General features: G+C 36.4%; 1 protein-coding gene and 1 pseudogene across 2 annotated transcripts in view; one reads left to right on the top strand and one right to left on the bottom strand.

Moving 5' to 3' along the window:
* Positions 1 to 24,038, top strand: part of PKN2 (protein kinase N2) — a 132,175-nt gene that overhangs the window by 4,777 nt on the left and 103,360 nt on the right. The gene's annotated exons all lie outside the window — the stretch shown is intronic.
* LOC140598383 (glyceraldehyde-3-phosphate dehydrogenase-like) lies at positions 16,465 to 17,627 on the bottom strand (annotated as a pseudogene).

Raw genomic sequence — 24,038 nt, 5'->3', positions numbered from 1 at the left:
TCTGTTGTGAGGATTAAGATTTTATGGTGGGTTGGGAATGTAGTATGAGAAAGTAAGCAAGATAGTAAAGTGGATTTTACAGTTCTTTTCTTTTTTTTAAAGAGAGAGCACAAGCAGGAAGGGCAGGGAGAGAAGAGATGATCTTAAGCAGGCTCTACATTCAGCACGGAGCCTGACATGAGGCTTGAACCTACAATCCTGAGATCATGATCTGAGCCAAAATCAAGAGCCATTTCTCTAATTGGTGCTTAAGTAAGTGCCAACTGAACCATCCGGGCATTCCTGTAGTTCTTTTCATTGTAAACATAATACATGTTCATTGTAGAAAATCTGGAAATACAGAAAAGCACAAAGAAAATAAAAAGTGCTCATAGTTCTGTTACTCAGAGATAACTGACAAACTATCCTAGCTTTTAAGTCCCAAGGCATTTCAGTCTATTTCCTCCCTGTCCCCCTCTTTCCTAATTGAGATATATTTGATATACAATATTGTGTAACTAGAAGGTATACAATGAATTGATTTAATACTTTTCTTCCCTTTCTCCACCTACTAGATTTTTTTTTAAAGTCTTATTTAATCATGAGAGACACCGAGAGGCAGAGACATAGGCAGAGGGAGAAGCAGACTCCCTGCAGGGAGCCTGATACAGGACTCAATCCCATGACCCCGGAATAATAACCTGAGCTGGGGCAGGCGTTCAACTATTGAGCCACCCAGGCATCCAACTTATAAGAATTTTAAAGAGAAATGAGGTTCATGGCATTTTAAGATAGAAGTAGATATAGATTAAGAAAATTTCTTGCCACTAGTTAGAGATATGTGGATCTAACTGGCTTTATTGATTTTTTTATATCAAAATGTTTTGATTTGAGTCAATACTTTAAGATACAGTTGAGAAGAAAAGTGAGTAGAGAATGGACTTAGTAATAGACAATGATACATAGCATCAACTCTGAATAATTGATACAAAGTGGTTTTGATACAATGTGGTTTTTCAGCTTAGATTTGATTGTTACTACTCTTACAGAATGCTACATACTTTATTGAATAAGGCATGTCCTTATTTTTTAATTTTTTATTCGTGAGAGACACACAGAGAGGCAGGCTCCCTTTGGGGAGCCTGATGCAGGACTCTATCCCAGGACCCCGGGATTGTGCCCTGAGCTGAAGGCAGATGTTTAACCACTGAGCCACCCAGGAGTCCCCTCAGCCATGTCTTTAAGTAACTTGCCAAATACTTTCTAATTATGTAATAATCTATACTGAAACTAGTGTTAGAAGATGATGGCTCTAAATAGATTGTTTTTCTGTCATCTCTAATTAATGTAATACAGATTATTTCTAGTTTTGTACAACTTGACTATTCAGATGTGATCAGGGTTGAAATGGAGAGGTAGGGGGCCACTTTCTAAGCACTGTCTCTTTACACCCCAGGGCTTTGTGTTTGACTCCTTAGGCTCTTTTTTGCTTTTCAAATTTGGCAACAGTAGATTTTTATGCCTTTTATCAAGTTATTCCTGTGTGCCCCCTTTTAAAAAAAATAGTGGAGTAGTAGTTTATAGAGATAAATATCACTTAAACTTACATGTGTATGTGATATTTTAATAGAACAGTTACTTCTGGGGCACCTGGTGACTGAGTCGGTTAACCATCTAACTCTTGATTTCAGCTCAGGTTATGGTCTTGGGGTCCTGGGATTGAACCCCGCCTTGGGCTCTGTGCTCAGCACAAAGTCTGCTTGTCCTTCTCCTGCTTCTGTTCCTCCCCCACTCATGCGTGCTCTCTTTCTCTCTCTCTCTCTCTCTCATTCACTGTCTCTCAAATAAAATCTTTAAAAAAAATGGTTCTGCATCATTTCCTTGTAAGATGTACTGCATCAATTATCAAATGTCCATTGTATTTCAAAAACCAATTTTCTATGAAAAAATCGTAACATTTGATATGATTAACTTTTGATATAGAGCAGAGTTCATACTTGGTAGCAAAGTTGAAAAGTAGTTAAAAGCTTTAGAAAGATATTTAAAATTTTGAATAGGAAAACGTACTAATGAAAAAGTAACTTCTAGTATCTTAGAAAAGCAGAAATAGAAAACATTTATTTTGATATATGTCTAGTATCCCTTAATTTTATCTAATAAAATTTTACTTGAAATTAACTACTGTCATGTTTGGTTTTTCACAATCTCACAAAAATTGTGTAATGTTATGTATATAAATATTGTCTTTAAAATGAACAGGAAAGCACAAATAAGTATATTTGATCAGAATAAATACCTTAGATTTGAAGGTAAATGTTGGTGTTACATTATAAAGATGAAGGGATACATAAGAATTACATAACATATACTGTTACCAAGATCTATTTTAGAAACTTGGCAGTGATTTTCTTTTAAAGATTTTATTTATTTATGAGAGACACACAGAGAGACAGAGAGAGAGAGAGGCAGAGACATAGGCATAGGGAGAAGCAGACTCCATGCAGGGAGCCTGATGTGGGACTCGATCCCGGGTCTCCAGGATCACACCCGGGGCTGAAGGCAGCGCTGAATCGCTAAGCCACCAGGGCTGCTCCTGATTTGCTTTTTCTAATTAGTTAAAGTTTTGCTTTCCTGGCTCACAAACACCTTAATTAATTAATTAATTAATTAATTAATTAATTTTTGTATATATATTTTTTATTGGAGTTCAATTTGCCAACATATAGTGTAGCACCCAGTGCTCATCCCGTCAAGTGCCCCCCTCAGTGCCATTCACCCAGTCACCCCATCCCCCCGTCTGCCTCCCCTTCCACTACCCCTTGTTCGTTTCCCAGAGTTAGGAGGCTCTCATGTTCTGTCTCCTTTTCTGATATTTCCCACTCATTTTCTCTCTTTTCCCTTTTGCTCCCTTTCACTATTTCTTATATTCCCCAAATGAATGAGACCATATAATGTTTGTCCTCCGACTGACTTCACTCAGCATAATACCCTCCAGTTCCATCCACGTTGAAGCAAATGGTGGGTATTTGTCATTTCTAATGGCTGAGTAATATTCTATTGTATACATAAACCACAGCTTCTTTATCCATTCATCTTTCAGTGGACACCGAGGCTCCTTCCACAGGTTGGCTCTTGTGGACATTGCTGCTAGAAACATTGGGGTGCAAGTGTCTCGGTCTTTCACTGCATCTGTATCTTTGGGGTAAATCCCCAGCAGTGCAATTGCTGGGTTGTAGGGTAGCTCTATTTTTAACTCTTTGAGGGACCTCCACACAAACACCTTAATTTATTGGAAAGTTGTTATGACAGAATTTGGAATTTGTTTTAGATTATAGAAGATGTACTTACGTATCTAAATATCATACATACATGTGTTAAATGTCATATTTTACACATTAACCATTTTGTTTTCCTTTTTCTATAGTTATCTTAGTGGTTCTCTGAGGAGGTGCTTGTTTTGCCTGTTTCAGAATTTTCATTGAAGTAATTTCATTAAATTTGGGTTTGGTTTTTTCCTCTTATTAAACCTTAGGCATACTGCATTGGATTAATTATCCATCTATCTTTCATTATAGTAAGCACCCATGGAACACCACTCACTCCCAACCTCCCCAAAAAAGCTAGGACGTTAACCTACTGCTATCTCTACCTTCTTGTCTACTAAGATCGTGATCATCTTGAGGCCTGTGTTCATTCTCTTGTTTGATATATATGCCTTTGCTGGATATGTAATTTGAAAAGGTGTATCTTTTATTTTAGTTGCTTTTGTATAATTGTGTTGAATATAATCTTTCTGAACGTGATTTTTCACCTGTGACTGATTTATTTTGTTATTGCATGTTGCTATAGTAATTTTAATTTCTGTAAAATATTTCATTGAGTAAACTATTAGCACTCTTCCCTTGTTGGATATTTGGAGGATATTAATTCACTCTTTCTTGTTGAGCATTTAGTTACTTTCTGGTTTTTGTAATGGGAAACGATGAATGCTACGATGGGTATTCTGTGCATCTTTCCTATTATATACATATAAGAATTTTTATTATATACCTGAAGGTAGAATTGCTATCTCACAGGGTAGGTGAATGCACAACTCTAGAAGGTGATGCCCAGCTTACCAATATGGTTGCACCAATTTATATTCATATCAGCAATATATGAAAGATCCTTTGATTATCCATCTTCTCTGACATTTGATACTGTCTTCTAATTTTTACAAATCAGAAGAATGTAGAATGCTGTCTTGTGGTCTTGATTTGCATTTTCCAGATCATCACTGATGTAGAGCATTTCTTTTTATGTTTATTGGCCTTTTATGGTTCCTTTCAGTGAAATTCCTATTCATGTTTCTTGCCTATTTTTCTCTTTTTTCTTATTGACTTATAGGAGTCGTTTATATTCTTCATGTTAATCCTTTGTATATATTGTGAATTATCTTCTCTCAGTTTGTAACTTTTCACTTTCTTTTAGCGAGTTTGTAGGAGGGACGGTTTTAAATGTTCTACCATTTGGCAAATATTTAGAATCATTTATATCATTGTGATCAGCAAGCCTGCACTTAATCTCTATTCTAGATTTTCTTTTTTTTTTAATTTTTATTTATTTATGATAGTCACAGAGAGCGAGCGAGAGAGGCAGAGACACAGGCAGAGGGAGAAGCAGGCTCCATGCACCGGGAGCCCGATGTGGGATTCGATCCGGGGTCTCCAGGATCGCGCCCTGGGCCAAAGGCAGGCGCCAAACCGTTGCGCCACCCAGGGATCCCTATTCTAGATTTTCTATAGAAAGGGTAAACTTCTATGAAGTTTATCTGTGGATTCACAAATTGTCCAAATGAACAACTGTAGAAAGTTGTATAAAATATTGTGTCACTTAACACATACCAGGCGCTCAAAGGTTAGTTGATTCAATTAAAGCATGCATTTATAAGCAGAAAAGTAGTGAAAATTATATAGTAAATAGTTTATGAACTGCTGAGTTTTCCCATTCCATATCTCTTTAGTGCAAACTAATTATTAACTATTATTATTTCTTTAAAGAACAAACTGGATCAGTTATTTAGTTATGTACATAGATTGTTAATAAAGTACTAGAGTTGATTAGATTTAATACTGGAGGGGATCCCTGGGGGACTCAGTGGTTTGGCACCTGCCTTCGGCCCAGGGTGTGATCCTGGAGACCTGGTATCGAGTCCCCACATCATCGAGTCCCACGTCTGGCTCCCTGCATGGAGCCTGCTTCTCCCTCTGCCTCTCTTTCCCTCTCTCTCTCATGAATAAATCTTTTTTTAAAAGAATAAAATATCATTTTTAATTATTTTATTTTATGGAAATAAAATATTGTAGAATTTACTGGTATTTACAAACGTGGAATCTTGTTCTTGTCACTGCTGTGGTATCCTTTTTTTTTTTTTTTTTAAAGATTTTATTTATTCGTGAGAGATGCAGAGAGAGGCGGATACATAGGCAGAGAGAGAAGCAGGCTCCATGCAGGGAGCCCGATGTGGAACAAAAAAACCTCTAATTTTAATTTTAGTTGAATTTGTCAATTTTCTCTTGTTATAATTACTTGCTGTGTAAGAAACTGTTCCTTACTTTGGGTCTAACAGTCAACTATTCTTTCTACTAAGAGTTTTGGAATTTTATTTTTTATATCTAAGTCAACATATCTAGAGTTGATTGTTGAATACAGTGTAAAAGGTCTGAATTATTTAATTTTTAAAATATTATGAAATATGTATCAATATTCCTTATAATGTAAACTTAAAGTAGAATATTTTTCAGTTTTTAAGGCAGAAACATTTCTGAATAGCCTTATTTAATTTTTTGCAAGTTAAAAGTTAAGAGTACATCATATTAGGTTATGTAATGAATTATACTTGAAGTTATCCTTACCTAAATCGTTAGTAACTTACTTTTTCCTTACAGTACCAGTTTGTGGTTTTTCTGTTCTTTGTTATAATCCCCTGCAGCCTTTGGTCAATAAGAAACTTGATTTACTCCTTGTTAACTCCCTGTCATTTTCCCCAGATAAAGCTCAGACCTTCTGTATTTCCTAAGTCGATCCATTCCTGCTCCTTTGTTCTCAGCAAATCACTTAACCTAGTCATTGCCTCTACTGCGTGGTGCATAATATTTAATAATGTGAGTTTCCTCAACTTTTTTTCACCTGGCTTTAAGATTTCTTGGAATTTTAGCCATTGGTTTTTGTTGTTAATCAATTTTAAGGAAAAAATGTTTGATCTCACTGAGGTTATAATGTTCTAGGCTTCTGCTTCCTTTGGAATATCATTTCATTCTTTTGCAGGATGAGGCTTTCATTTTCTCTTTGCCTAAAAATAACTTCACATCTCTCCTTTTTTTTTATCAGTACTTTTTCTTTAATACTGTTCTTTCAAACTTATTTTTATTTTTTAGAGATTTTATTTATTCATGAGAGACACAGAGAGAGAGGCAGTTCAACTTTATGTAAATGGCATCATTCTCTTTATGCTCCTTTGTGTCACTTTTTCATTCAGCACTGTATGATCCATTTATGCTGTGCCCTGCAGTTCATTCATTTTTACTGTTAATGTGATATTCAGTGGTGTGAATCTACCTCATTATGTTCTTTTTTTGATGGTCATTTTTTCTTAAGTTAAAATACACATAACGATGTACCATCTTAACCATTTTTAAGTATGTATATATCAGTAGAATTAAATAATTTACATTGTTGTACATAATATAAGACATAGGCAGAGGGAGAAGCAGGTACCCCATAGGTAGCCTGATGTGGGACTTGATCCCAGGATCCCACGATCACAACCTGAGCCAAAGGCAGATGCTCAACCACTGAGCCAGCCAGGCGTTCCTCAGAGTTCTTTTAATCTTCACCTACCTTAAATTTCTTAGTTGTGTTTGTATTCTACTACTTTTTTCTTAACTTTTAAAAATATTACTTCTGTCCCAATTATTCTGTTGAAATTATTCTCATAAAAGTATCAGTGACCTTCTCCCTCTAGTCCGTTGAGGCAATTGTTACTGCTTCAGCTTCCTGAAACTCTCTTGTCTAAATTAAGCTTCATGGACCCTGCACAAAAATTCAGAAATCCAGAAGTTGGGAGTGCCACTTGGGGGCCCTATGAAAGAACAAATATATAAGAGTTATAAAGCAATATACATACTTGAAGAAGAGATAGGAAGACAGGTAGCCCTGGAAAGCAAGCAAGCCTCTAGTTTCCTATTCAGTAGTCATGGGATAGGGACATAACTGCACAATATTGGCTACTTTTCTTTTGTCATAGTCTGCCTATATTTGCTACTATTGCTACCTTTTGATGACTCATTCCCTAGTTTAAATGTTCTACCTGTTTCTAGCCTATTTGTCTTCTCATTTATTCTTCAGATTAACCACTCAAATTAGCCAACTTGCTTTTCAGGATTGCATGAAATAGAAACCCATTTAAATTAGCTTAAACAAAAATTGGATTTACTAGAAGGCTACAGGGACATCTCACTTTATGCGAAGGTGGGATATGTCCCTATCCCATGACTACTGAATAGGAAACTAGAGGCTTGCTTGCTTTCTAGGGCTACCTGTCTTCCTATCTCTTCTTCTTTAAGTATGTATATTGCTTTATAACTCTTATATATTTGTTCTTTCATAGGGCCCCCAAATGGCACTCCCTACTTCTGAATTTCCATGAGCTCTACAAGTCTAATATCTACAGTTAAGTGACTCACTAATTCTATGCCACAATTATAAATTCTTAATGAGAAAATTTGTTTGGCCCCATACAGAACATATACACCAGGTCCAGTAAACTATGTGGAGGAATGCAGTTCTCAGTACCAGTAATGGCTGCAGGGACTCTTGTAGGAGTTTGGGATGGGAACTATTCTCTCAGAAGGGAGTAAAGGTTAGAAAGCACATCTGTTGAAACCCTTTTAATGATCTTCCATTAATTTTACAATAAAATATATTAGACCTTACATTATCCAGCCCTTCTCAGTCTTTTCAGATTTTTCTCCCTGTATATTATTCTGTCATATTAAACTATTTGTAGTTCTTGGAACTACACTGCTTTTACACCTCTGTATCTTTGCCTTTGCCGTTTCTGATTTTAACAGTGACAATGATCATCTGCCTGGAAAGCTTTTGGCAAAATCTACAATTTACTAAGAAAAGCATGTATATTGATTGAATATATTCATATCCTATACTCAGAAATTTTACTTCAGATACATTTTTGATAAGTGAATTAGTGATTGGTCATGCAGCATTTGATCCATTGGCAAATTAGCCTAGTCACCATTTTATGGGTCCTGTTAACTGAATATATATCACTTAATTAAGTTCTATGTGTGTCTCTTACTTTCAATGCAGGAACTAGGTCTTACTCATCTTTACATACCTAGCACCTGGCCTACTGCTTATGCTTGATAAATGCTTGAATAAATACATGACTGATTTCTATTACTGATTTACTATATCTGACTTCTCTATATTTTTAAAGGTTATCATTCTTCCCCTGGTTGCCCATGCTAGAAATATACTGGTCATTTTTATTTGACTATCGTCAGTTGATTTTTTTTTTTTTTTAATTTTGTAACTTGAATTCATTCATTACTTTGCTACTATCCAAGTTTGGGCCCATATTATAATGTGGCCACTGCAGTGTTTTGATATTCCACCTCTTTAGGCTCTCTGTCTTCTTTAGATTATGTATGACTGCCAGATTCAGAAGTTGTCTCCAATATTCAGTGACTCCTTACTGCCTCTGAGATATAGTCCTAATTCCTTAGCACTGATGGGTGTTGTTGTAGTCCCCAAATACCTTTTAATTCTTGACTATTTTCACGTAAGCAGCTAATTTTTCAGGCACTCCACAATTAGTAATGTTTCCTTACTATATATTCTTGCTATATTCTTTCTGTTGGAATGCTTTTTTAAGGCCCAATTCAGATTTTTTTTTCCATACTTAACCTCTATCATGTATAATCTGTCCTCAAAACTTAAGTAGGATGTTTTCTATCTCATGATATTTATCGTACATTGCATTGCACTGTAGTTGTTTATATTCTGCATTTTGTCTCCTTAGTTGAGTGAAGTTACTGAGAATATCTTATCGTTTTCTTTTGCCCCTTTAGTTCTGAACAGAGCAACTTGTTCATAGCAGCTGCTTATCAGTGTTTGTTGAATAAGTCTCTTGTCGGAAAAGCCTCAGGTTTTACATTTATTAGTTTAAACTTTTTTCTGCTTTTGTTCTGGTATTTATGAGGGAGCATAACTGCATTGCATCATTTTTCTTTAGGTAGAGCCACTTGACAGGTACTTAATTTTATTACCTTCAGTCATAATATTTGAGTTCCCCATCTCAGACTGAGAATTTTCCATTGGCAGAAGGGGCTGTGTCTCAATGTAACTGAAGCAAAAACAATAAAAGTAACAAGTTTTGTTATTAAAAACAAATAACTAATTCATATTGGTCTTATATCACTTAAGACAACTATACTGAAGTAGTGCTATTATCACCACTTTACAGGCAAGAGAGATAAAGTTCAGAAAAGTTAAATAACTTATCCATAGTCACATATTAGCCTAAACCACAGTCTCTGCCTTGAGTGCACAAATTCCTCTTAACCCATATGTTTTAGTTCTTTCTTTTGGCATTTTTCTCTACTTCCTTTTATCCCAGATGCATCTCTACTTCAGTAACCACAACATATCTCCTGTCTGCCCAGGTCCTTACCCTAGCTCTCTACTTTGTGCAGCATCTCTTGTATCTTTCCTTGCCAGTATTTGCTTTTTCATTAGGATTGTTCTTGATAGCTAGCTAGTTGATCTGAAAAGCAAATTCATGTTGAAATCTTACCTTCAAGCTTTAGGTAAGATAGGTTTGAATTCACAATCTTACACCCTTGGAAATCCTAAGTCTCTTCAAGATTTCTGTTTTCCTGGTGGTGGGCACTCAAGTTTATGACACTCTCTGCTCTCTGGGTTTTTGTTTCTACATGTTCATTGACATACAAATATTTTACTGATTTCCAAAAAGATAACCATACTTAGTCCTTCCCCCCATGGTATACTCAATTTCATTTCCTGTAGCTGGCTCCCCTCTCCTTAGCTTCATGTCCTTTCTTCCTTATTTGCCATCAAAACTCCAAGTTCTCTCCCTAAGGAAGAACAGTCTCCACGGATTCCTCCTCTCAGATAGCATAGCCAAATTCCTCAAATATTCATTAAACATATAATGATTTTCCTTCTCCGATTGACTTACTTCACTCAACATAATACCCTCCAGTTCCATCCACATTGAAGCAAATGGTGGATATTCATCGTTTCTAATGTCTGAGTAACATTCAATGGTATAGAGACTCCTAACTCTGGGAAATGAACAAGGGGTGGTGAAAGGAAAGGTAGTCAGGGGATGGGGTGACTGGGTGACGGGCACTGAGGGGGGTAATTGATGGGATGAGCACTGAGTGTTATACGTTGGCAAATCGAACTCCAATAAAAAATATACAAAAAATTAGACATCACCAAAAAAATATTCATCAAACAAAAGGAACTTACATATTTAATAGGATAAATTCTTAGAAAGTAGATATACCTTTACATAGCAAAACTTCTTGGTGAATCAGTAAAAGTTATTTATTCTCTTGGGAGCTTTGAGGCAGAAGAGGGATTCTTTTATCTGCTAATGAGCCTGTATCAGTTAGAAGTATCTGTTACAATAAAGATATTTGAGCCTATCTATTCTTGATGCATTATCAGTTTGGTTACTGAGGAAAAGGAAACCTTATTGAGCTTTAAAAAAAAAAAAAAAAGTAAGCAGTTTTTGAAGATACTCAAGCATGTTAACAACCACTGGGTCATAGACCAGTGCTGTTCATGATGGTATTTTCATGTTAAGGACAGCATTTGAGTATGTATTCTGAATATACTGATATAAAATTGTGAATTTGTAAGTAGGAGGGGGTTGACTCTCCATTCTGAGATTTTTGCCTTTTCTACTCTTTCTTTCTTGATGTTAATATCTACTGTCTTTTAAGAAATGATGAAGATAATTGATAGTAATATCTTAACTGGCAGTATAATAAATCAGTAACTCTATATATACCTGCCAAATTTCTTTTTGAAATTTACTGATCAATAATTTGAAGGCCTCATTAAAATCACTGATTAGTCTAGTAGGTAATTCAAGTTTTGTACTCCTATAGACCTAGATGTAAATCCCATATTTAGCACATATTAGTGATCTGGCTTTGGTATGTGTTATTTAGCAACATGAGGCAAGTTTTCATGTAAAAATAGGGATAATTTCTGGCTCAGAAGGTTACTGTAGGGGTTTTTTTTTTTGTTTTTTTGTTTTGTTTTTGTAATGATTTACATTGAGTGCCCGGGATATAGTAGATAGTAACTCCTCCCGCTGTCAGATTCACATTTTAGGATTACTTCATTTTTTTTAACTTTTTAATTTTTTAAAAAAGATTTTATTGGGATCCCTGGGTGGCGCAGCGGTTTGGCGCCTGCCTTTGGCCCAGGGCGCGATCCTGGAGACCTGGGATCGAATCCCACATCGGGCTCCCGGTGCATGGAGCCTGCTTCTCCCTCTGCCTGTGTCTCTGCCTCTCTCTCTCTCTCTCTCTCTCTCTCTCTCTGTGTGACTATCATAAATAAATAAAAATTAAAAAAAAAAAAGATTTTATTTATTTATTCATGAGAGACACAGAGAGGCAGAGACATAGGCAGAGGGAGAAGTAGGCTCCCTGTGAGGAGCCCGATGAGGGAGGATCCTGACCTGAGGCTAAGGCTGATGCTCAACCACTGAGCCACCCAGGCCCCCCGCCGCCCCCGCCCCCCCCCCCCCCCCCCCCCGACCTTTTTCCTTTTTTCTTTAAATACTGAAGTTGTGTGGCTGACAGACTGGTTTAAGTTAGTTGTAAGAGACATAGATAGCTGATCATGCTTTTTTGGCTAATTGTTTTCCCATCTTTCTTCTTTTGCACCACAGAAGGTATAATGAGGATAGCTGTTTGAAAATGTGTGTATTTTCATGGTTGTCTTCATTTAAAGTAACAGTATGCTAAGATTATGTGTGTAAGGATAAAGAAATCATAGGTTTATGCATAATGAACTTCTAGGGTTGAGCTTTCATTTAAGAATCTGTGGTGTGTCAGGGAGGGTGGGGCAAGATGGCAGAGGAGTAGGGGTCCTCAACTCACCTGGCCCCACCAACTTACCTAGATTACTTTCAAACCATCCTGGAAACCTGTGAATTTGACCTGAGATTTAAAGAGAGAACAGCTGGAATGCTGCAGAGAGAAGGGTTTTTGCTTCTAACAAGGTAGAAGGCGGGGCGGGTGAGGGGAAGAATCTGTGGTGTGGGGGCACCTGGCTGGCTCAGTCTGTAGAACATGTAACTCTTAATCTCAGGGTCATGAGTTCAAGCCCCATGGTGGGCATAGAGCCTGCTTTAAAAAAAAAAAATCAGTGGCACGTTGTCATGCAGGAAATATTTATTGCAAATATGGAGGTATGGAAGTATTCAGTGATTCTGTGGAACTGTTTAAATAAATTCAGATCTGTATTTTGTTCTTTCCCAGAGGCTTTTAGACTTTTTATAAATCTGAGCTAAGATTACATATCTGCAGAGTCCACAGTAGTCCTGCACATTTCAGCACTAAAGAAACAGATTTATACTTCTGAATACTAATAAATAATATCAATTCTGTAGTTGAATATGCTTGAGTTTTGTGTAAATTACAGCAACACTCCAATTGTTTGTTGCTTATTGGTTAGCATAAGTGACTTTCTTCCATTTTGTTGCTATGGAAACCTTATCTCTGAACTCCACCATCCAGAATATGTTCATTTTACTATAAATTTTTGTTCTGGTGCATGTTTTCATTGTGTTAAAAACCTCATAAAACTTTACACAACATCCTACAGTTAGTTTTGATGTGTTCTTTTAAGGGTGGTAGAATAAGCAACAGGAACCTTATGTCAAATCTAAAGCAAAATTCTTACTTTATCTTATCCCTAAAAGCACTACACTAATAAAGGAGGCAGGTGAGGGGGTGAATACCTTTCCTTTTGCTCTCTTTGAGGTTGGCAAGATGGTGGATAATCCTTTATTTTAGTATAGTTTAATGGTAATTATAGAGAAGGAACTAGGTAGGGTTGGTTATAAAGATACCTCATAAAATAAAGAGAATAATGTTGAAATAATATGAGTAGTGTTACTAATAGTTATATGTGAAGAAGCATTTTTGAGTTATAAAGCACTTTCACTGGTATTTCTTTAGTTCTTAAAATGACTCTTTGAGTTAGGAATGGGGAGGGATTATTATACCCAGTTTTCAGGTGTTCATTTTTCCTCAGCCAATGTCTCCTTTAACCTAAACTCTTCTGATTCCCATTCCTCATTTTAGTACTCCACACAATTCTAGTTTTATTAACTTTTAGAGTTGTCGTTTTTTTTCTTTAGTATACCTAACAAATGTTAACATTTTCAAAGTTATGTTAAAAGTGAATGTGAAAAATACTTTATTCCCCAAGAAAACTCAAAATAACTATAAAAGAGACTATGTAATTTGCCACCTAGTTGTAAGTATTCATGGTATCATCAAAGTTCTTTGAGTAATTTTTATAGCATAAAAATATTGTAGAGGTGTGGTGATTCCAGCAGAAGAGTGTGTAACTCCTGGAGAGTTTATCATGGTTTAAAAGTACATGTAAAATTTAATATTAAAGCTGTTACTGATGAAGTTGAATGATGTTTTCTATATTTATAAATTATAAAATTATATATAAATTAAGAGACCAATCATGTTACCTACAAAATAGACTTGCGAAGAGTGTTTTATACACACATGAGATATTTTAGTGAAGTGGAAAAATACTCATGCTTTATGTCTTTTAAAAGAATAATTTATTTATATTGATATTAAAATTTAGTCTGTACTTATTTCTCATTTATGTCTGTTTGTGGGGGTAAAGATCCTATAAATAAAAATATTTCTTAAAAAGCTTAAGAATAAACTTTTTATAAGCCCCTTCCACATGAGCATCTAGCAGCTTTCCTGAAATATTTTCTGTAAGATGTTAACACATAGTGTTCATAACATTTGGGTCTAAATATATCGGATAAATTTATGAGGAAAAGGATCTCTTTTGTTTTTGTATTCTATGTTAATTTTATCCTTCTTTCTTGTGTATGAGTTACTTAGTTATATTGTCATCCCTACCCTACTTTTCCCTTGCTATGCTCTTTACCACCTGAGGGTGTACTTTTATTATGCCTTTTCACTAAAATATATGACTTTCCACTAACTTAAAGAAGGTAAAAATAACTGGACACAAATAACAAATAATACATTTCTGGATTCTATTTCTCTTGTTGCTCAGTGTGTGACTTGCTCAAGGCCAGCTCTGTAGACCGTCTCTAAAACCAAATCAAACAACAAAACACCAAGCACTCTACAATTCTGCTTTGACTTTGTCTTGTGACTACTTTGTCTTGTATACTAGTCCAGCTTGATCTTGTAGAAGTGGAATGCTCAGCTTTCAGTTACGATGTGGTGATGTAGTACAACTTGATTCACTTTGGGTTTCCTATAAGTTTTTCTCAGCAAATCTGCTATTGCCTTCTCTGAGAAACACTTTATTCCCTGTATTGGTGACTTCATATTTTCATTTAGCTGTATTGTCAACAGTATTTACTTGGTCAAGTTGTGATGTGTAAACGTTTTTTAAATTGTGATAAAATATGCATATTTACCATCTTAACCATTTTGAGTATGCAGTTCTGTAGCATTAAGTACATTCATCATATTGTGCAACTATCAGCACCATCTACCTCCAGAATTCTATTATCTTAGCTGAAACGCTGGTCCTGTTAAACACTAACATTCTATTATCCCACTCCCCAGGTCCTGGCAAACACTATTCTACTTTTTGTTACTGTGCATTTGACATGTAAGTGGAATCAGTCAGTAAATACCCTTTTGTGACTTGCTCATTTCACTTAGCGTAATGTCTTCAAAGTTCAGCTATGTTGTAATATGTCAGAATTTCCTTCCTTTTTAAGCCCGAATAATATTCCATTATATGTATATATCACATTTCATTTATCCACCTATCCACCAGTGGATACTTGGGTTGCTTCCTTGTGATGCTTTTTTTCTTTTTTAAATGGGTATAGCACTTTTGGAGGTTATTGTACCTAGTCAGAATCTTTTGATAGTAACTGTTGTTCAGTACTGTAGTCATAAGCCACATGTAGCTGTTAAAATTTAAATTAATTAAATATAAATAGAATTTAAAATTTAATTCTTCAGTCACACTGGCCACATTTTAAGTGCTCAGTAGCTACACGTGGCTAGCAACTGCCATGGACAGCATTGATACATAGAATATTTTGATTATTGCAAAAGACCTATCAAACAGCCAGGGGTAATGAATGCAAAAGCCTATTTTAATACCTTCAATTTAGAGAAGACAGAATAGTCCTTTATGGACTATAGAAATACTTTTATTTACATTTGAATAAGGAAATTTATAGTTTAGCAAATAATTATATCTGTTTAAAAACATTTTTGCAGTGAGTTTAGTGGTTTTTGTTCACACTCTGAACTGGAACGTGTTAAAAATACTTTGCACTAGATGAATTTTAAATAAACTAGTTTTTCAAGTGAAGTTAATTGGTAATCAGGGTCTTAGAAGTTTATATTAAAAATGTGTAAACTAAGGATCCCTGGATGGCTTAGCAGTTTAGTGCCTGCCTTCAGCCCAGGGCGTAATCCTGGAGTCGGGGGATCAAGTCCCACATTGGGCTCCCTGCATGGAGCCTGCTTCTCCCTCTGCCTGTGTCTCTGCCTCTCTCTCTGTCTCTCATGAATAAATAAATAAAAATCTTTAAAAATATATGTAAACTGTCATGTATACGTATATCAAAGATTTACAGAAAAATTGTTTGAATTTAAACCCCTATTTTGCATCCATCATTCTTTTAGGGTCATTTGTGTTAAGTTACATTCTTTTTCTAGGACTTGAAGCTTAATTCATCTCAGGTGTAGAAGACAGATGATTAGTAATGATTTGTCTAGTTTCTGCATGTTGAAATCTTAGAACAGCTTATCCTCAAATTGTTTTAAAAATTTTTTATTTTAATGGGAAATTCTGTATTGGTAAACATTTTTACTCATGGAGATTAGATGAAGCTCTTTCACCCCCTCCCTCCCCCCTTTTTTTCTTTTTGTCAACCTCAAATGCCATCTTTAGGGGGAGGGGAGTATGTTGTATATGTGTGTGTAGCATTCCCTTTATCACTCTGGATTGTATGTTTTTATTAATAACTGTTGACCTATCTTAAAATTACTTTTTTTTTTTTTTTTTGGCTGGGTACAGTATACTTTATTGATGGTACATGACAAGGTAGGGCTCCCCAAACCCCTCCCCTTCCTCGGGGTCTAGGATGTAAATTGGAGGTCAGGAGATTCTCAGTGTGTTGGGGGATTAAGTTAGGGCAGGGACTCCCCAGCAGCTGAGGGCCTCTCTCTTCCTCTTGTTCTTGCTGGGGCTGGTGGTCCAGGAGGCTCTTACTCCTTGGAGGCCATGTGGACCATGAGGTCCACCACCCGGTTGCTGTAGCCGAATTCATTGTCATACCAGGAAATGAGCTTGACAAAATGGTCATTGAGGGCAATGCCAGCCCCAGCGTCAAAGGTGGAAGAGTGGGTGTCACTGTTGAAGTCACAGGAGACAACCTGGTCTTCAGTGTAGCCCAGGATGCCCTTGAGGGGGCCCTCCGATGCCTGCTTCACTACCTTCTTGATGTCATCATATTTGGCAGCTTTCTCCAGGCGGCAGGTCAGATCCACAACTGACACATTGGGGGTGGGGACACGGAAGGCCATGCCAGTGAGCTTCCCGTTCAGCTCAGGGATGACCTTGCCCACAGCCTTGGCGGCGCCAGTGGAAGCAGGGATGATGTTCTGGGCAGCCCCTCAGCCGTCACGCCACAGCTTCCCAGAGGGGCCGTCCACGGTCTTCTGGGTGGCAGTGATGGCATGGACAGTGGTCATGAGGCCCTCCACGATGCCGAAGTGGTCATGGATGACTTTGGCTAGAGGAGCCAAGCAGTTGGTGGTGCAGGAGGCGTTACTGACAATCTTGAGGGAGTTGTCATACTTCTCGTGGTTCACACCCATCACAAACATGGGGGCATCAGCAGAAGGAGCAGAGATGATGACCCTCTTGGCCCCGCCCTTCAAGTGAGCCCCAGCCTTCTCCATGGTGGTGAAGACCCCAGTGGACTCCACAACATACTCAGCACCAGCATCACCCCATTTGATGTTGGCGGGATCTCACTCCTGGAAGATGGAGATGGACTTCCCGTTGATGACAAGTTTCCCGTTCTCAGCCTTGACTGTGCCGTGGAATTTGCCGTGGGTAGAATCATACTGGAACATGTACACCATGTAGTTGAGATCAATGAAGGGGTCATTGATGGCGACAATATCCACTTTGCCAGAGTTAAAAGCAGCCCTGGTGACCAGGCGCCCAATACGGCCAAATCCGATCACTCCGACCTTCACCATCGCGTCTCGGGGACGCGGCTGGCACTGCACCAGAGGACGCGGCTGTCTGTCGAACAGGGACGAGCAGAGAGCCTAAAATTACTTTTAAAAAGATACCACAAGATATTTTTAAATGTTTGAAACAGTTTTTGAGACTGTTTGTTTAGAATTATTTTAACTCAGTAAAAATTGCTTAAGCTTGAGAATGCATTTAAATCTAGCATTTTTTAGGTAATTAAAAACTATTAAATCCTTGAGTATATTGGGGCACCTGGGTGGCTCAGTGGTTGAGCATCTACCTTTGGCTCAGGTCATGATCCCAGGGTCCTGAGATCGAGTCCCTCATTGGACTCCCTGCAGAGAGCCTGCTTCTCTGCCTCTCTCTCTCTCTCTCTCTCTCTCTCTCTCTGTGTGTCTCTCATGAATAAATACATACAATATTAAAAAAAAAAAATCCTTGAGTATATTGTTTGAAAGAGTTTAAGCCAAAAGAATAAAATCCTTTATTTCTAAGAATAATGGTTTATCTATTTCTTATCAAAAGTAAATAGGAAGTTTAATCTTAGTTTTGGAAATTCAGTAAAAATTTTTTTTAAAGATTTTATTTATTTATTCATGAGAGACACAGAGAGAGAGTCAAGGACATAGGCAGAGAAAGAAGCAGGCTTCATGCTGGGAGCCTGATGTGGGACTTGATCCCCAGACTCCAAGATCATGCCCTGGGCCAAAGGCAAGTGCTAAACCACTGAGCCACCCAGAGATCCTCTCAGTAATTTTTTAATATCAAAACTTCTGTTATTGCATTAACTTAGAAATAATTTTCAGGTAAAACCAATATTAAGGAATAAAGAATTAGGCTGTTCTGATCTTGTGGAAAGAGAAAAGAGTGGTATTGATAATAACTCTGAAATAGGTATCTTTTTAGGCTTAATTACTGGCATTGAGCTAAGAAATGGTACCAGTTCATACTCCAGCTCTTTGAAATACAGAAATTTTTGTTTTTCTGTTAATAATTTGGCTTATGGGGATCCCTGGGTGGTGCAGCGGTTTGGCGCCTGCCTTTGGCCCAGGGCGCGATCCTGGAGACCCGGGATCGAATCCCATGTCGGGCTCCCGGTGCATGGAACCTGCTTCTCCCTCTGCCTATGTCTCTGCCTCTCTCTCTCTCTCTCTCTCTCTCTCTCTCTCTGTGTGACTATCATAAATAAATAAAAATTTAAAAAAATTTAAAAAAATATTTGGCTTATGACAGTTACAGTTAATGAGCTAGTATAATAATAAGTGGCTGAAGCTGAGGAAAGTAAATTATTTTTTAAATCTAGATATCATAACAAAACCTTCAACAACCAAGAGAATAAGATGGATTTAAATGGAAGGGAAAGTGTTCTCTCACTATAGATATTCTTCTATACAAATAGCAGATACAATGAGTTCAGGAAAAGTTACTAAACCAGAATTTCACAGTTCAGTTTTTGAATACTCACATTTTGTTTTTATCTGATGACACTTGCAACAATTTTTTTTAAATATCTAGGTGAGGATATAATTCATTAGTCAGTTGGAATGCCTATTGTATACCTGCTATTGTAATCAAATATGAGTAAATGAATTGTGCTAATATTGTGAAGTTAAAACAAACACATATTTTTCGTTTCAGTAGTTCCAAGAGAAACTTTCTTTATTAATCTCGAAAGTTGCATTATTAAGATGTGTCTTTGGGAAAGTCATCCTGAGTGGTGATCAGTTCTTATGATCTAGGCAATCTTATGATTGGCAAATAGACATCAAATGAAAAAAAATTAAGATTTTATTTATTCGTGAGAGATACAGAGAAAGACCTAGGCAGAGGGAGAAGCAGGCTCCCCACAGGGAGCCTGTGGGACTTGATCCTGGATCCTGGGATCATACCCTGAGCGAAAGGCAGACGCCCACCCGCGAGCCACCCAGGCGTTCCTAGCCTCTTCCTTTTAGAATACATTGTTAATTAAAACTTACTAGGATGAGGCGCCTGGGTGGCTCAGTGGGTTAAGTGTCTGCCTTTGGCTCACGTCATGATTTCAGGCTTCTGGGATGGAGCCCCTCATCAGGCTCCTTACTTAGGGGAAAGTCTGCTTCTCCTTCTGCCCTTCTCTCTGCTCTTTCTTGCTCTCTTTCAAATGAATAAATAAAATCCTTAAAAAAAAAATTCCTTGAATGGTAGAAATCGTGTATGTGTGTGTGAATGTAAATATACATGTATCCTTCTAGACTTAATGGTTATGAATATTCCTTAATGTGTATAAATGTTGAATCACTGTGTTCTACATCTGAAACTAATACAATGTGTCATCAGCAGTTCAATTAAAAAAAATGTTGTAATACCTATTGCTAACAGTTTAATATGGTAGACACAAGGGACATGAAATTGTGACTAATACAGCTGAGAACTAACTTTTTAGTTTAATTAAATTTAAATTTAAATATATGTAGCCACAAGTGGTTAGTTACTAAACTGACAGTGGAGGTCTAGAAACAAAATTCAGCTGCTAAGACAATCCTTATTGTCCATTTTGAATTCTTTTGTGTTAATTACCAATTACCTGGTCATATTCTTCAAAATATTGAGGGAAAGCAACTCTAATATTTTGCATTTCCTTATCCCAGAGTGCTCTAGATAATGGCAGAAGCAATCCATATATAATTCATATTTGGATTAGTAGGGTACCTGGGTCTATAATTTTTCTTGTCTTTTCCTTAAAAAAAAAAATAACAAACAAACATGATCCTTGAACTCATGACCTGGAGATCAAGAGTAGTACACTTAACTGACTGAGCCACCCAGATGCCCTGTTAAATTTTACTTTTGATGTGTTTTTACTTGTTTTGTGTATTTGAAGGAAGGCCAGTTTATTAGACAATATTAAGGAGTATGTAAGAACAAAACTGATTGTCATTTGGTTATATTCAGTAGCATGACTAACACTAATGCTGATTGCCATCCTGGGGGTGGAGGGGCTCAGATTATTCATTAGTAAGTGTTTCCTTGATACATTAATGCCTTAGTGACATCCCATAGATCTGCAGTGGTAGCCTACCTGTTATCCTCTATGGTTTTTGTGGTTCAACCTGTCTAACCTGTAATTCTTTTGTTAATGTGAATAGAAATAAGGAAACTAGTTATGGGTATTACTGGTTCTCTGTAGGTTTTTGTTACCTAACCTCACCCATAATGGACTAAGTCATTTTATAAACTTTGTTCCATTTGGTAATAAAGAGTAAGAGTTCAGAGTCTTATGTGGCTGTTTATCTTCCTTTGCAGTGCTGCTTATACCAGAACAAACCAGAAGTTTGTTCTTCATTTTGAAGTATGTGACCTGATGTATTGTGATATAAGTCATACTTCAAAATTATCAATTCTAAATTGTGATTAACAAGTAGTTTTATTAAATATTGATTCAAATTATAATGCCTCAATAATGGGGGATGAAGTGTATTTTCCAAATAAATTAGTCTTAATCCTTTAAAATATTGATATTTAAGACTTTTCAGAAATAATGTAGTATATGTCCCATTTTGTTCCCTGATTTACCTAATATACATAGAAAGTTGGACTTTTCTTAAAAGTATGTAGTATTTCTTACTCCTGTACCAAATGGCCTTAGTGGTTAGTATGATTTTTTTTTCTTCTTTTTCAATCAGCTATTACTTCTCCCTTAATATGTCAACTTTGAGCAGCTAATTTTCCATTCAGCAAATATTTACTGACTATCTTCTATATTCAAAGTATTATTCTGAGGCTTGGTAATATAATAATGATCAAAATATTTAAAAATGACCAAATGTACTTCCCTTTTCTTATGGAACTTAAAATATGGAGAGGAAGATAGACATTAAATAATTATACAGGTATATTGGGACTCATAAGGGCTGGTGGATATTGGGACCTGCTGAATCAGGATAATGAAGGGAAAAAAGGAAGTCTACAATCCCTAATTATCATTAAAGCAAAAGTTGTTTATAGGATTCAGAATGGACATCATGTAAACTTTGAATTAAAATTAGAACCAATTACTGTTTTGGAAAAGAAACCAAACAGTTTAAGAATTTGCTATGAATATTCCAGCAAACCAGTGACAGAACCATGACTAGAATTTAGGATTTCTTATTCATAATCTTTCTTTCTCTCTTTCTCTTTTGCCTTTAGTATCCCATTTTTGTTGGATCCTTCTAGGTACTTTGGTTGTGAAACATGTTTCTGTATTGGAAGTATTTGAGAGCCTGAGATTTGTACATATTGTCTACTAAAATAGAAAATTTTCAATTCTAGGGCAGCCCGGGTGGCTCAGCAGTTTAGCACCGGCTTCAGCCCAGGGCCTGATCCTGGAGACCCCGGATCCAGTCCCACATCGGGCTCCCTGCATGGAGCCTGCTTCTCCTTCTGCCTGTGTCTCTACCTCTCTCTCTCTCATTTTCTGTGTTTCTCATGAATAAATAAATAAAATCTTAAAAAGAAAAAGAAATATTCAATTCTAGTTTTGATAGAGATACCATTTTTACCAGTAGTAAACGTGAGATAGGATTGGGATGCAAAAGTGATTCCATATTAATGAAGTAATTAAACCATAGGTATTTAAGTTATTACTTTGAATATATACAATGCATTTTAATAAAAAGAATATATATTTAGAATGCTGCTTTTTTTTTTAAGATTTTATTTATTCATGAGAGATGAGAGAGAGAGAAAGAGAGAGAGAGACAGGCACACAGGCTCCATGCAGGGAGCCTGACGTGAGACTCAGTCCTGGGTCTCCAGGATCAGGCCCTGGGCTGAGCCACCCGGGCTGCCCTTAGAATGCTTTTTAGAATGCTTATAAGATCCTTTACAATTGTAGATAGAAATGTGATCATAGGGAGGCCCAGGTGGCTCAGCGGTTGAGCACGTGCCTTCACACCCAGGGCATGATCCTGGAGTCCCAGTATCGAGTCCCACATCGGGCTCCCTGCATGGAGCCTGCTTCTCCTTCTGCCTGTGTCTCTGCCTCTGTGTGTGTGTGTGTCTCTCATGAATAAATAAATAAAATATTTAGTAAAAAAAAATGTGATCATATATAATTGTTGAATAAGTAGAGAGATGAATCTCTGCAAGTTTCAAAGCTATAGGAGGAAAATGAATTTGGAGGTTTGAATTTTGTTAGAATTTGAGGAGGAAGAAACTATTTTATGTAATTTTCATTACCGTTTACAGTTCTAATATAAACATATGTATGAGTTCTTAAAATTATACTTGGTATGTTTATATATGTCTAGGCTTGGTAAGAGAAATGGAAACAATGTGGAGAAATCATTTTTAACCTACTTTTTTTTTCCCCTTATGAAGACTTCATAATTTTATTAAGAGTAACTTGTGACACATTATTGACTTAAAAATTATTTCTGTTTTATATATATTAGTGATTTTATGAGCTTAAAAATCACATTTTCAAGATAATATGATTCTAGTTTTTAAATAAGTTAAGGTAGATACACATCCATGAACGTACATCTCAGCCACCAATTTATAGGAAGCATGGCTTGATCATCCTTGTATCAGTATCTAGAATAGGACTTTACGTATAGTAGATATTAATAAATTGTTGCTGAATGAAATAATTTAAGATTTTATTTAAATATTTGAGATAGAGGGTGAGAGCGCATAAGGGGGGGAGGTTGGCAGAGGGAAGAGAAGCAGACTCCCTGCTGAGCAAGGAGCCCTATGTGAGGCTCTGTCCTAGGACCCAGGGATCATGACTTGAGCTGAAGGCAGATGCGTAACCAGCTTAGCCACCCAGGCGCCCCTGAATGAAATAATTTTTAAAAGCAAACCAATATCTGAGGTGTAAGATGGAAGATAGAGTGTCTATATGCTGCCAAAGCTGAATTATCATTTTTATCTGATCAGGCTATTGGCCACCCCTTCCCATATATGTTTTTGTAGTACCTCATAGAACATGACTTGTAGGAGAAATGTGCTTGGCAATTACAGGTATTATATTGATGATAACAATTATTTTATGGTGATATTATTATACTATAAAATTTCAAAAGAACTAAAGCACACCATATTCTGAATTGTTAAGAATGTGCAGGATTTCTTTAGATGTGTAATTCCTTCAGTTTGTTATAAATAATTAAAAACATTATATTAACATAATATGCCATGAAATATAAAGTATTTTAAATTAAAATTAAGTCAGAATCCACTTAGGACACCAACTTAGGCAGATTTTACTTGACCCTTAATATTATTTGTGCCGTTTTGTTGTATTCTGATATATTAATATTTGTGGACACTAGCTTTACAAGAAGAGAAAAAATGAATGAGCTATTACTAAGAATTTAAGTAATAGCTAGGAGACTTCATTTTTTGGAATTATAAAAGAAGCTTATATATTATATTGGGTATAAAGTTAAATATGCTTAATATTTCTTACTTATTGAAATATACCCAGTAACAATTTTAAAATTCCAGTCCAG

The sequence above is a fragment of the Vulpes vulpes genome, chromosome 3 (genome assembly GCF_048418805.1).
Source record: "Vulpes vulpes isolate BD-2025 chromosome 3, VulVul3, whole genome shotgun sequence".
In the NCBI taxonomy this organism is placed as follows: domain Eukaryota; kingdom Metazoa; phylum Chordata; class Mammalia; order Carnivora; family Canidae; genus Vulpes; species Vulpes vulpes.
This window is presented reverse-complemented; position numbering and strand designations above follow the sequence as displayed.